The sequence below is a fragment of the Varanus komodoensis genome, unplaced genomic scaffold (assembly GCF_004798865.1).
Source record: "Varanus komodoensis strain SLA01 unplaced genomic scaffold, ASM479886v1 scaffold19, whole genome shotgun sequence".
NCBI classification, from domain to species: Eukaryota; Metazoa; Chordata; class Lepidosauria; order Squamata; family Varanidae; genus Varanus; species Varanus komodoensis.
In genome coordinates, this window is record NW_025335550.1 from 13,539,298 (window position 1) to 13,552,161 (window position 12,864).

Consider the following 12,864-nt stretch of genomic DNA (forward strand, 5'->3'; position numbering starts at 1 on the left):
CAGAGAGGTCCGCCTGGCGCCGTCGTTATTTGTTTTTCAGCGCCAGGCAAAGACCTTTTTATTTAAGTGTCATTTTAATTGTTAACAATATTTGCTTATTTATCTGGCCAGGGCGACTTCTTTTATATTGTTATTTATTTTATATTGTGATTTTTATATTGTTATTTTTGCATTTTATTGTATTTCATTTTGTGTTGTGAGCCGCCCCAAGGCTTCGGCAAGGGGCGGCAGAGAAATGTTTTAATAAAATAAATAAATAAATAAATAAATAGTGCATCCTTTTTTAGAAATCTTCCAAAGCTGATGGCTATTCTTGTACAAAGTTCTTTGTACATCTACAGCTGAAACTTCAGAAGCATGAATCACTCAAAAGGGACATCTATGTTTGGAGTTATCATTCAATTCAGTTCTCATTCCAGGTATTGGAACCGCCTGCCTGCTGCTTCTGGCGCTGCTTCTCATCTGCCACAGACCAGCATGGGGGCCATCTGTGCTGTCGTCATGGTCTCCAGCTCAACCTTGGTTGGTGTTGCTGTTTGTGGGAGAAACAGTGGCGCCATTGAGGAGGAGGGGAAGAGAAGAGACACTTCAAAAGGAGCTGGCCAGGAGCAGGGAGCCGAACCACCCCGGGTACTCCTCCTGGGTGGGACTTTGTCTATGGGGGGCATTCTGGATATATCTTATTATTATTGATACATTACACTGTATTATGGATTACATTTCATTATGTATTGTTATTATGCATTGCATCATGTATTATATTAATGTATGTATTAAGGTTTGTTTGATTTTGTATTGCTTACAGCTAAATATTGTATTGTTTGATTGCATTCCTCTAATGTATTATTGTATTTTTATGGAATTTTTTTTCTTTTTTGGTTCTATTGTAAGCCACCCAGAGAGCCCTATGGGCTATGGGATTGCATACAAATGTAATAAATAAATTACATGAAATTAAATTGAACTATTTGTCTGTTCTGAATGAGGTTGTATTTCCTTTGAATAAGCAGGTATATGGTTTGTACGTGCTCCAAAATTGGTCTCTGCAACTGGAGGTATAGAAAACACTGGTTGTCCACAGTGCCCCTTTCGAACTTAGCCTGGTGTATCAAGTTGTGCCCATTCCTGGAAAGTATGCCCATTCCATGCACTTACAACCTCACAATTAAGTCTACTGTAATACAGGCAATCCCAAGGTTATGAACAAATTTCGTTCCTGAGAAAACAAAAATTTGCCTGTACACTCTACCTGAGGGTAGCCTTGGTTCAGAACCTGCAGCTAATGCAGAATGTAGGCGCTAGGGCACTCTCTGGGACACTCAGTTATAATCATGTAATACCTGTGTTAAGAGAACAGCACAGGCTGCCTGTCAGCCACCAATCAATGGTCAAGATGATGCTATTGTCTAGAGATATTCATTTTATCCACTTTTGCAGGACCTCCACAAATGCAGAGAGCCAACTATACATGACTGACATGCAAATCTGAGTTAAGGACAAATTTCCATTTTCTCAGGAACAGAACTGGTTTGTAATCTGGGGACTGCCTGTAGTAGTTTTTCTCAGCTGCAGTATTCACCCTCTGGAAAACCCTTCCCCATGCAGTTTGGGAGGCAGAAAATGTAGCATATGTCTAATGCCTCCTGAGAATGTACTTGATAACCCAGGCCTTCCCTGGCAATTGGATGTAATTAACTATGCTATGGAACAGTACATCTTAGCACTACTACTTGCATTGATCTGTACTATTACTGGAACTGGAATTGTTTTAAGTTATATATTTTAAATATGAGTTTAATATGTAGTTGTGAAGTGCTTACAGATTTCATTATATTAAGTGATACAGAAGTATCACAAATGTAAAATCAACCAATCAAGTCTAGCCCTTTCAAAGAAAAGAAATTTTCTGGAATCTATCAGAAAATAAGGTAAATTAATATCTTATGAATCACATTTCACTGCAATGTATGCTGGTCAAGAGCTTTACTATTGATCTAGAGATAAATATACATCTGCTTGCCTAGCACACAGTACTTCTGCCAGTACAAGGCTGAACCAAAGTGAAAAGATTCTCTTCTCTATATGGAAGAGATAGGCAATCTTTTGGGCCTGTGTCCAAAACTGGCAATTTGAGAAACTGTCCTAGGCACCACCACAAAATGGGTGTGCTGTAGATGGACAGCAAATACCGTTTTTCTTTCCTGAGAGTGTCTCTCAGTCCCATGTACTGCCCATGGACATTCATGGGATAGGAAGATGGGATCAGTCAGAGGTCTTTATTTTGCTTTGAAGCAATCCCAGCTGTCAGTACAAAACATTTGTAGAAGAGGCAGGCCACCATGGCAGGCACCAAGATAAGTGCGTGAGGGTGCACTGGTACCACACACAGGCACCTGGTTGCCTCTGCCATATGATATGTTACATGCAAAGTCTCCTAAAACAAACTTATCCCCCTAAATGAATATTATGTACACTGCTGTCCTCAGTAATGTCATGGGCAAATATAACCAAAGAATGCAAAGCTTGAAGAGATGGAAACAACACAAACAATGGGTGAAAGAAGGCCACAAACCACCTCAAAGGATGCTGCTGCCTTATATTGAGTGAAACAACTGGTCCCTCTAGCCCAGTCTTGTCAACACTTACTGGAGCCACTCTCCAGGTCTTTAGACAAGAAACCAGTCCTGCATGTAGGTGCCAGGAACTAAACCCAGGCATTTCACATGCAACTTATGTGGTCTACCAGTGAGCTACATTCCTTCCTCCCGGACAAACTCTGCAAGAGCAAATGGGATACACATTTTTAACAGAACCTATAAAATGGAATTATCAAGCCTGTGAGAGTCAGCTGACATGAACATTTTTGGGGTCCATCCAGGCTTTATTTAGTGCCTAGATTCAAGGTAATTCATGCACAAGCTAGTAATATGCGTATGATTCACTTGCCTCATTCAATCTGTGCATTATCCCTGAAAAATATTTCTGGTTACATTTGATGATAGGAAAGATGTTTCAGTGGTAATTAGTTGTGATAGCTCATTCATACATGCAAGTCACTACTTAATTAACATAAATATATGAACTGGGTATAAATCAGTTGCTGTGGGAAAAAAGGATTGCAGTCTATGAGCAAAGTAACTTGTATGAATCCTTTTACACTGCAAATACCATATGAGCCAATAGTTTTCAACAGCCAACTCACATGGTAAATCGACTCTATGCACATTTAACCACGTGAGGATAGAATGACAGAAAGGAGCTGAAAAATGTGATTTTATGAAATCAAACTTCTCAAATTTAATGTCAGACTAGTGCTGATAACTCAACAGTTTTCACTAGTATACAGAAAATAAGAATGCTCACAGAACACAACACAGGGAGTTTATCCTGGACATTTCAAAATACTGAAAAGGTATTGCACTTTAAAAAAAAATAAGCAACAAAGTATCAACTATTCACCCAATGAAGAAATGATGTAATATAAAATAGTCTAATGAACAGCTGTAACCAAATTCATTGCATTCTTTAAGAAAGGAGACATAAGCAATGCGGGCAATGATGGAACATGACAAGAGATTTTGAATATGAAGAAAATTCTGCAGACCGTTATCTCCCTTGAGTGTGGTACAATAGAAATAAGATTAGCAGCAGAACTTAACTTCTTTTACTTTTGAGAATGCGCTTCCTCATCACTCATTTTAGGTGCCTTGCCCATGCTTGTACACAGTGTCTGAAATATTGTGCTGACCACTGGCTGGACTGGGATCCAAAAGGCCATGCTGTGTTCCGTATGTGCCCTGTGGTACTTTCTCCCCATTTACAGTGTGGTCCCCTAACATCTCCTGTGGAATGCAGAATGGCAAATGTATCGAGGGGAGAAAAGAATCTGGAGATGCCCCATCATTATGAATATGCACATACAGAAGTAATTTAAACACAACCTAACAAAATTTCCTACCAATGACATATATCTTATGCCCATGAAATGTATGGGGATCCAAAACACTGTACGAAAAAGCAAAATAAAACAAAACAGTTACTTCAAGAAAGTTAAAAAAGCTGCTGGTCAAAAGCACTTTAAAAAAGCTATGCAGTTTGTTAAATGTGCAATCCATGTTGCGTACAGATTTATTACTCATTCATTCCATGAAACTGCTGCTGGAAAAACATTTCCTTGAACTTACTTATGTACTTCACACATATGCAGTAGCACAACTTCTGTAAATCAGTTAACACTTGCAAGCACGATTACCAACAAATGAGACTATACAATAAAGAAGTGATAATCAGAATGAGAGCACATGTCCTCAAACAAAATAAGAAAATAAAAGAAAAAGAAATCAGATAGATAAAATAATACATCTCTTATGAAAGTCACACATTGTTCCTGAATTTCCAGATTGAAGTCTGCCCACACCATTAGCAGTAGACAAAAATCAAGTGGTACACATGCATGTGTGAACCAGCCATGGCACTGGCTAGCTTTGTTCATATTACACTGGCTTCATTTGCTTGTTACGGTAAACAAGCTAGCACACAAATATACCTGGTTCAATAGGTCCCACTTGGCTCCTCCTGCCAATGCAAGCAGCTAAAGAACCCAGATACACTTCATCCCTTGGTGGTTCTCTAAATGCAGAACTCAAGCTTCTATTTCCACTGATGAGCCAGAGCAGGAACCAAGGGTATAAGCCTGGGAAAGTGTATCTCTCGGGGAGTAGAAGGAACTGAACTGTATGAGCTAAAACAGGATTTTTTAAAAAATCCTGAACGGTTGTGTCATGAAACTCAGACAACTGCAAGATTCAGAAGCAAGATCACTGACTTCAGTTATGTGCCTTGCAAATAAACATTATTGCAAAAGGCAGCTCTATCAAGAGGCAGCTCTATCAACCACTACACATTCGAAATCTTAGGCTTTCATTTCTTTCAGCTGAAATTTTCTGTTGAAACAGGGGTGTTCACTCAAATTGATTTTTTTTTACAAAAATATAATAGAAAACTGCTATGCGGATGGCCCAGCTAATTCAGCATTCTACTCCCTGCAGAAGCCAGTCTGATGCCTCTGAGGTAATCTATCAAAATATACTGGAGACATCCCAAGTCATTTCAACCAACATCTGATGCTAGGAAGAAAAGTTGAATAAAAGGGATGTTTTTGAAATATTAAAAATCAAGGTTTAAAACTTTCTTGACATTTCAATTGTTAAATAACCCTTTCCTATTTCCTTTCCTAAAGTGAAATATGAATGCAAATCAGTATTTAAAATTCTCTGAAACTGAATCACAGACATCTATCAAGCAAACACATTGATTTAATTCTGCTTTTCCATGTAAGAATGAAACAAAGAGAAACTATTCTGACTTTTAAGTATTTTTATAACTAGCATACTGAGTTATGCATTCTACATACTGCAGATAGTTTCCTTCAGGAGCTAGCAAGTCATCATAGGAACTGTGATGCAGGAAGACTCTCACCAGGATTGTTCTGTCCCCTAATTTACCTTACCTTCAGAAAAATCTGGAAATTACAGTCCAAGCTTACATAAGTCAACCTGGAAGGCCTACTTTTTAAGTACATGTAAATAGGATTGCAACTTTAACATTCACAAAATTGATCTTAGGTTTCTTGCACAAAGTACCAAAAATAGATGTGTCTATATTTTAAGAGACTTTATTCTGCTGTGTATATAGATTTCAAGACAGAAATTTTTGGTTGAACTCCTAAGCTGCATCAAGACTAACCAATGGACACAATTCAAACAAAACCAATTATTTCAGCATGCATTGATTTCAGCAAGGAAGTTTAGCATATGCTCAACTCTCTCTCTTAGCAGATTGTGTCCTACTCATTTCTTCTCAGAAACTACTGAATATGCACAATTTCCCCAAAAATATACAAATTCCCAAAGAGAAAATGATAAAAATCAATAGATTAAAATCAGAAACTTACATCACTCTTTTTATTTTGATGATTTAAGTCAATTAATTAAATCAGTCTCGTCCTTGGCTGTACATCTTAAAGTGGTAAGGGAGTCTGACCAGAGAAGCCAAGATGAAGGAGGTTAGACTCTCTCACTAATCTGTTCTCCTAACACAGTCACACAATGCGGAATGGTAAAAACAGAGACACCAGAATGGAATGTATCCATCGTCTTAAAGAGCAACTGTCATATCAGCAGCAGAAAATGGCTATCTCTAATGGTTATGAGGGCAGAGAAACTCCTGAAGGGTGGCAGTAGTAGTTAAGCTGACGCTAGAAGAGGTACATTCACAAACAATCGCAGTGACACTTATGTGCAGGAAGCAATGGTAACCAAGTTCTGAGTGTTTCTTACCTTGAAAACCCTACACACTGCATGAAAAAATAAAAATGAGACAAGCGATACTGCATATTACCATGGCATTTTTTTAAAGCCTTCTTGGCATCTCATTCCTATTAGAGCAAATTTCAGAAGACTGCTGCAGACACAGCATAATCTGTGCATTACTGCAATTAAGAGAAAGTACAACAGAAACTAGAGATCTTTCAATTTCTTCTGAGTGCAACAGTTTTAAATACTTCAAACACCTTATGCTGACTAACCCTACATAGTTGGCAACAGGTCAGTATCTAAACGCTATTCAAAAAGTCCTAGAAACTCTTCTGGCAGCTGTTCTGTCCTTTTTTCATTACACTAAAGATAAAAAGAACTACAAAAATTGGCACAGGTGACTCCAAACTAGCAGTTTGACCTTTCTGCAAGAAGCTTTTGGCATTTATGACTTGGCAGTTTTAGTAAAGGCGAGGCCAGGACAAAGAGGAAGACAGGAAGTAGGGAGCTGGCCATGTCTCCTTGGCAGGCAGTTCTGCAGCAGGGTGAACCAACGATCTCACTGCCAAACCAAAAACTGTGGGGGAAGCCCATACAATTGCCAAGAAAAAGACTGATGAATTGTACATCCTAAATTCTAAATGCTTGATAAACTCAAATGCTATGCCAAACCCTAATCTGTTTAAACCATATTCTACCGTGACACTGAATATTTAACTCATCCTTGTTAGTGTGCTTTCAAAAGGAAGAAAATATATTTGCAAGAAACTCTGCTACCATCTCAGAACTTTACTCAGACAGATCAGACTTTCATTTTTAAATACTGCTCATTAAAGCCTTATTTAAAATACACTCACATTAATTCAATGTACGAATAATAAATCCAAAGACTATTTGTATGTTTGACAACAATTAACAATAACTTTCATGTTATAATTTGGTATCCATATAGCATTAATTTCTCCTCAATAATATGGAAAAATGCCAATCTTGCGATCGTTAGAATGCAATGTGTATACTTTTGAAAGAGCATAAAAGTTGCTCCCCCCAAAAAATGCTATCTTTTCTATTTGGAAAATCCTTTATACTGAAATCTTTTATATACTTTTATGCTCAACTATATTCTTGAATGACTTAGTTTTTAGTGTCTATGGGAAATTTTGAAGTACAAATAATTATGTACTCTTATCCACTGATTGTTCAGACCTAAATAAGAGCATATAACTTTCTCCATCTTTTAATTTTATAAAGATTAATGCCTATATGGAATAGAACTCTCATTTTTAAACTGCCATGAATTGCAACCAATACAGAGGTGTACTGGCATGGAGCAAGGGGTATCAAGATCAGCCTGAGAACAGAATTCAATTTCAAGAAGCTCTCAGGGATTACACTCCAGGGAAAGGTGGGGCAGAAAAACTCTGAAAAGAAATACCAACACATTTTAGATGAGATTTTTTTTACTGCCAGTGAATAAGCATCAAGAGAAGCATTTCAATCTATTAGGATGCACAAAAGCCAGGGAACCTGCAAGTAATCATCAACTGGAAGAATGAGGGCTAAGCCAAGGGAAGGGAACTTGTTCACCTGAGGGACTCCAGCAGGATGGATTCCACAGGCAGGCTGTATTTGACCCACTGGCCTGAGGTTCTACACCTCTGATCTGAAGCACTGTTCATGTTGCTAGTAAAGATTCACATAAATGAAATACATTCACAAATGTATGAAGTTTAGACTCTTTAGACAGACTCCTTTTCTCCTGTTCTCTAGCTGACTCTCGGAGATAAGAATAAGTGGCTTCCTCTTTGTAAGCCACTCCGAGGCTTTCTGCAATGGGGGCGGCATAAAAATGCTTTAAATACATAAATAATAAATAAATGAGCAAGAAGGCATGCACTTAAAGCACCAACAGCCTGTTCAAGAATTAAAGTAGTAAAGCAATAATCATTTTCATCAACAATCCTGCAATGTATTTTGTACAAACAAGTAGTTGCTGTAAATTCTTCCATGAATTTAACATCTGTGATACTCTCTAGAAGACTATATTTCCGAACCCATCAAGGATAGTTATAGCATATTGGCAGATAGTGACAGAGTGTGCTGTCTTAACAACCAGCCACTCTGATATGTGTTCCTTATACACAGGCTCTTACTTTTAAAAACATTTCAGGGTAATTTTTTTAGATTTACTGTTTGACATTTTGCATCACACTGAAAAATGCAAGAGAACAGAAACAGCAAACAAAGCAACTTTAACATGTAACTCTTCTTTCTAAATACTACCCAATTTTAGAGACACACCCACCTCACAACTGGCCAGCCCTTTCAAAAAATGTATTTTTCATTTCTGTTATCATTTTTATACAAATATTCCAATTCTTCCCATAGACTTCACTGTTGCCATCTAGCAATAACTATGTTCACTCTACTATTGAAACCCAAGTGGCCTAATCAAACCAGAGTTATCTACCAAGCTGCATAGCTGGTTGCATACAACAATCTCTGTCCTGGTTCATTTCTAAATTTCAATCCCCCTAAAGAATGGAGCTATCATTTCAAATCTATCATGAATAGCTTGTAAGGTTTTGGTGGTACTACATTTTATTGAAATCAGTATCTGCATTACCAGGATTCTATAGTCATACTCAGCAATTTTTTTATTCTACAGAGCATTTTCTATGGTATCAGGGGAGGCTAACAGATGTAAAGAACAGACTGTTGTGGGGACACAGACAACTCCTCAGTACCCCCACACATGGAAGCTTTAAATTTCAGACATGGAGAAGTGGTCAAGTAATGTAAGAGGGCTTGCTTTTCCATTTAAAGCTTGAAGCGAACAAGGTTTTCTTGAATTCTTATGTATTCTCCTATTAATGTATTGTCCTTTGGTCCTGATTTCTGGCTTGCTTCTCAACACTATGTCCTGCTTTTGACTTACTCCTCAATCCTGAGAGTTTGCTTCATTTCAGGGCTCATGATTCCTGGGTCACTAGAAAGCTGCTCATGTCATAGTTCTAACAAAAATTCACACAAAATTTTGTCCATATTTTTCAGGGCATCATTCTAACATGCTTCAGTGGAACTGCCACTGAAGGCAATCTGGAAATTTACAAGTGGTCCAAAATGAAGCCGCCAGGATAATGATAGGGACACCTGTCAGTGATCATGTAACACCAAGAAAGAGCTACATTGACAGCTTATTAATTTTTGGACAACATTCAAGGTGATAATAGGGATCTACAAAATCCTAAACAGTTTGGAGTCCAGTATTTTGCAAAGCACTTCACGTCTTCCTTCCCTTTTCCTCTTGTTCCTCCAAGAGGTATCTTAGGGACACCATCAAGGGGAATGAGTCTCCTGTCTCTGACAGCCACAACAGCAAGCCAATTATGGCTTGCCAGAACTGTCCCCACTTAAGGGGCAGGTCTGCACTCTGCAGCATCATGAAAAAACCTGTTCTGCCTGTCTACTATTCATGGTTTTTCTGCAGTTGCAGATGTATGCAACTTTTTTCTAAGTTGGAAGCTGAACCGTAAACACCCATTTCTTTTTTAAAAGGAATGTGGGGAGGGGTACAGTTTGATTGTACCACAAGCACATAGAGGGCCAGTACACAGAAGAGTTGCTCCGCCAATGATCATTCAAAGGGGTAGGCAAGAGAAAAGAAGGCTTTTGCTGAGAAGTTCTTGCTAGGTGCTATTTCTGAAAATGCACCTTTCCTAGCAAACAATCCCTCACGCCTTTGCTTTCAATGGGCAGTTTCCTTCTGCAACCCTCTTTGAAAGCAAGGTGGTAGAGGAAGGAATTTCCACCTTCAGCTGAAAAAATGGGCATGAGGTGCATTGTACCAGGAAGCAGCAGGCACTCCTTTGCAGAGTGTCCCACCTGAGACTAGAAATTTCCCTGTTGGACTTCAAGAACTAAGACCTGGTTGCAAAATGGGAGGCATTTTAAAGATACTGATTTAAAGATGCAATCATCCACAGGTACAAAACAATTAATTAAACAATATGAGCAGTCATGGAAAGCCCCTATAAGGTGCCACAGGGGACTTTGAAGGGCAGTGTGTGCCTATCCATTAAGCAGACTGTGATTTCATGCTCTCTAGGTGGCTGCTAGAGCTCACCAATGCTGGGTTGTGTGCACAGATAGAGCAATGCAACAACCCACCATGGGTGACTACAACCCTGGAAGAACCATTGTGAACTGTAAGCATCCACTTGGGTGAAACAGCCCTTGTCTGCATGATAAAACAATACACCTATGATAACAAAGCATGGTGTGTTCTTGTAGCATTCAAACCACGTCAATAAATATTACTGGAACACTGTTGTGTATTTATTTTGCTCTGTTGAATTCTTTGTGTGTTCTTTATTTTATTGTTTCAATATGGTTACCCACTCTGAGATTTTTATGAAGGGCAGGATAGAAATATAATTAAATAAATAAACAAGTCAAGAACCCTAATATCCAATCCCCTACTCAGGTTTAACTAGTTCTCTTCTTCTTAACATATTTAGATAGAAGCAATGTGTATTAGTCAACATATAATTCCAGGGAGACTGTTACTTAAGCCCTAATTGAGATATATTTTTGTATGGAATTTTCACAATCTACATTTGTAGTAAAAAGTAACTTACTGCTTGTCCCATTAGGTCTAATTTAAAATGGTTTTTATATAAGAAGCTATGTTTCTTTGAATTTATAGTACACAGCTATAAATCATCACAGCTATCAGAGAATGATTGTCATCATAAGTAGAGAAGAGCTGTTATTAAGAACTTTACACTACAGTATCATTATGCAATGCTTAGAACTTTGTCTTTTAATAATCCCTATAAGTGTTCTTTCATGACTCTTAATGATTTCACCTCTTTCTAATAATATCTTTTTATTTTCTGTGTTAGAAACTACATGGTGACAATCTGCAGTCCCTTTCTGTTTTTTAGGGTAAAGCCTTTCAGTAATGCCAAGCCTTATGGCATTTTGAAACAGGAATAGCTGCTTTCCCCTTTATAGCAGCATAACACGTTCAACCTGCTTCACAAAATGAATAGAAAGCACCCCCCACCATCTCCTCAAATCTGTGTTTCATAAACTGTACTCCAAGAGAAGTAGCAATAAAGTTTATTACAGACCTAAAGTATCTGCATAAACCCAGTTAATTGAAAAGTGGGTGGAGAAAGCTGCCAAATTAAATGTTTACATTAGCACAGCTGTATTGTAAAAACATTCTGCCCCCTGCGCTTTGTAATTATAAGATATTTCTGGACTGTGTATCTCTACAAAGTTTATCTCTACTGCCAAGAGTATTTTGGCACAGAGTGTCTGCAATTTTTGGCAGCCAGCATGCTCTCAGCGCAGGCTGTATCTAAAATGGCTGCCAAACAGTTATCCTGAAATGTCGTCGACCTGGTGTGTCGTCCTGGGTGAAGGGCAAAAGCCAAAGCTAATTTGTAAAGCTGATTGTTTTGAAGGAAATGAGAAAAATTCTGTTTCTACAGAAAAAAGGGGGAAAGTTCTACAATTCTATTATACCATTTAATGGAAATATATTAAAAAATGATAGTGGGTGGTGGAAGATGATTGCCTGAACAGAGACTTAATTGTACTCTTATAAACTGAAACACCTTGTCCTTCTGCATGACAATATTTTAGAATCCCCTGCTTTGGTGTTAAAAACAGTAAGAAAAACAGTGTTTCCATCCTATAGCAGCTAAACATTTTTGACACAGGTTCTCCAACTTTCTTTAAAGCACAACATTTTCCTTCAAAATCTATGCTCAGAAAAAGCAGTGGTACAGCTTTCCTGACATTGTGTAACTCCAGACTACATGGTGAGAATGCTTTTCATTCACAGTTCTTATTGATCAATATGAAGTACACTTATTGAACGTTCATTTTATAATGTTTACTCCTAGAATTAAAGGGTAAGCAAATCAAAGTGAGCAACAAGATTAGGGCTGGATAGGCCTACAATGTATTTTACTTTTGACATAGCAAAAGCTTCTGTGTGGAGAATTAATGGTTCCGGCATTGATCTGACAGATATTGGAAACTGTATTTCTGGCACAACTCAAAACTGATTTCAAGTTACCACAGCTCTTAGGAAAAACTTCCATTTGACAATAGTTCAAATCAGAAAATGCAGTGCACACAAATATTTACCATTTTGCTCTTTTGAACAGCATGGGGATCATACGTATCTCACTTTCCCAGCTGGCTCTGGTGTGATCATGTAATTTGGGAATAACTGTTGAAATAACTATTATCTATGATCCACTACTTCAGAACTTTTGGACTATATTTTTAGAAACACCACTTCATATTTTAAAAATACAAATTCTCCTTTTAACTCAGAAATGTAATTTAGCTCAGTAAGGGAGCCCACATTTCTCTGTAGCAGGCCTCTGGTCTAATAAAACATCTTCAGATAAAGAGTAAAACATAGTTGGGCTAGGCGATCCCTCTACCTGAGGTCCTGGAGAGTCTCAGCTTATTAGAAGATGAAGCTGGACTAAAGAAACCACTGCTACAGAATTATATTGTT

The 12,864-nt window shown here is 38.0% G+C and overlaps 1 protein-coding gene across 9 annotated transcripts in view; it reads right to left on the reverse strand.

Annotated features, from left to right (window-relative positions):
- NFIB (nuclear factor I B) overlaps nucleotides 1–12,864 on the reverse strand; it is a 213,663-nt gene that overhangs the window by 102,908 nt on the left and 97,891 nt on the right. The window lies entirely within an intron of this gene.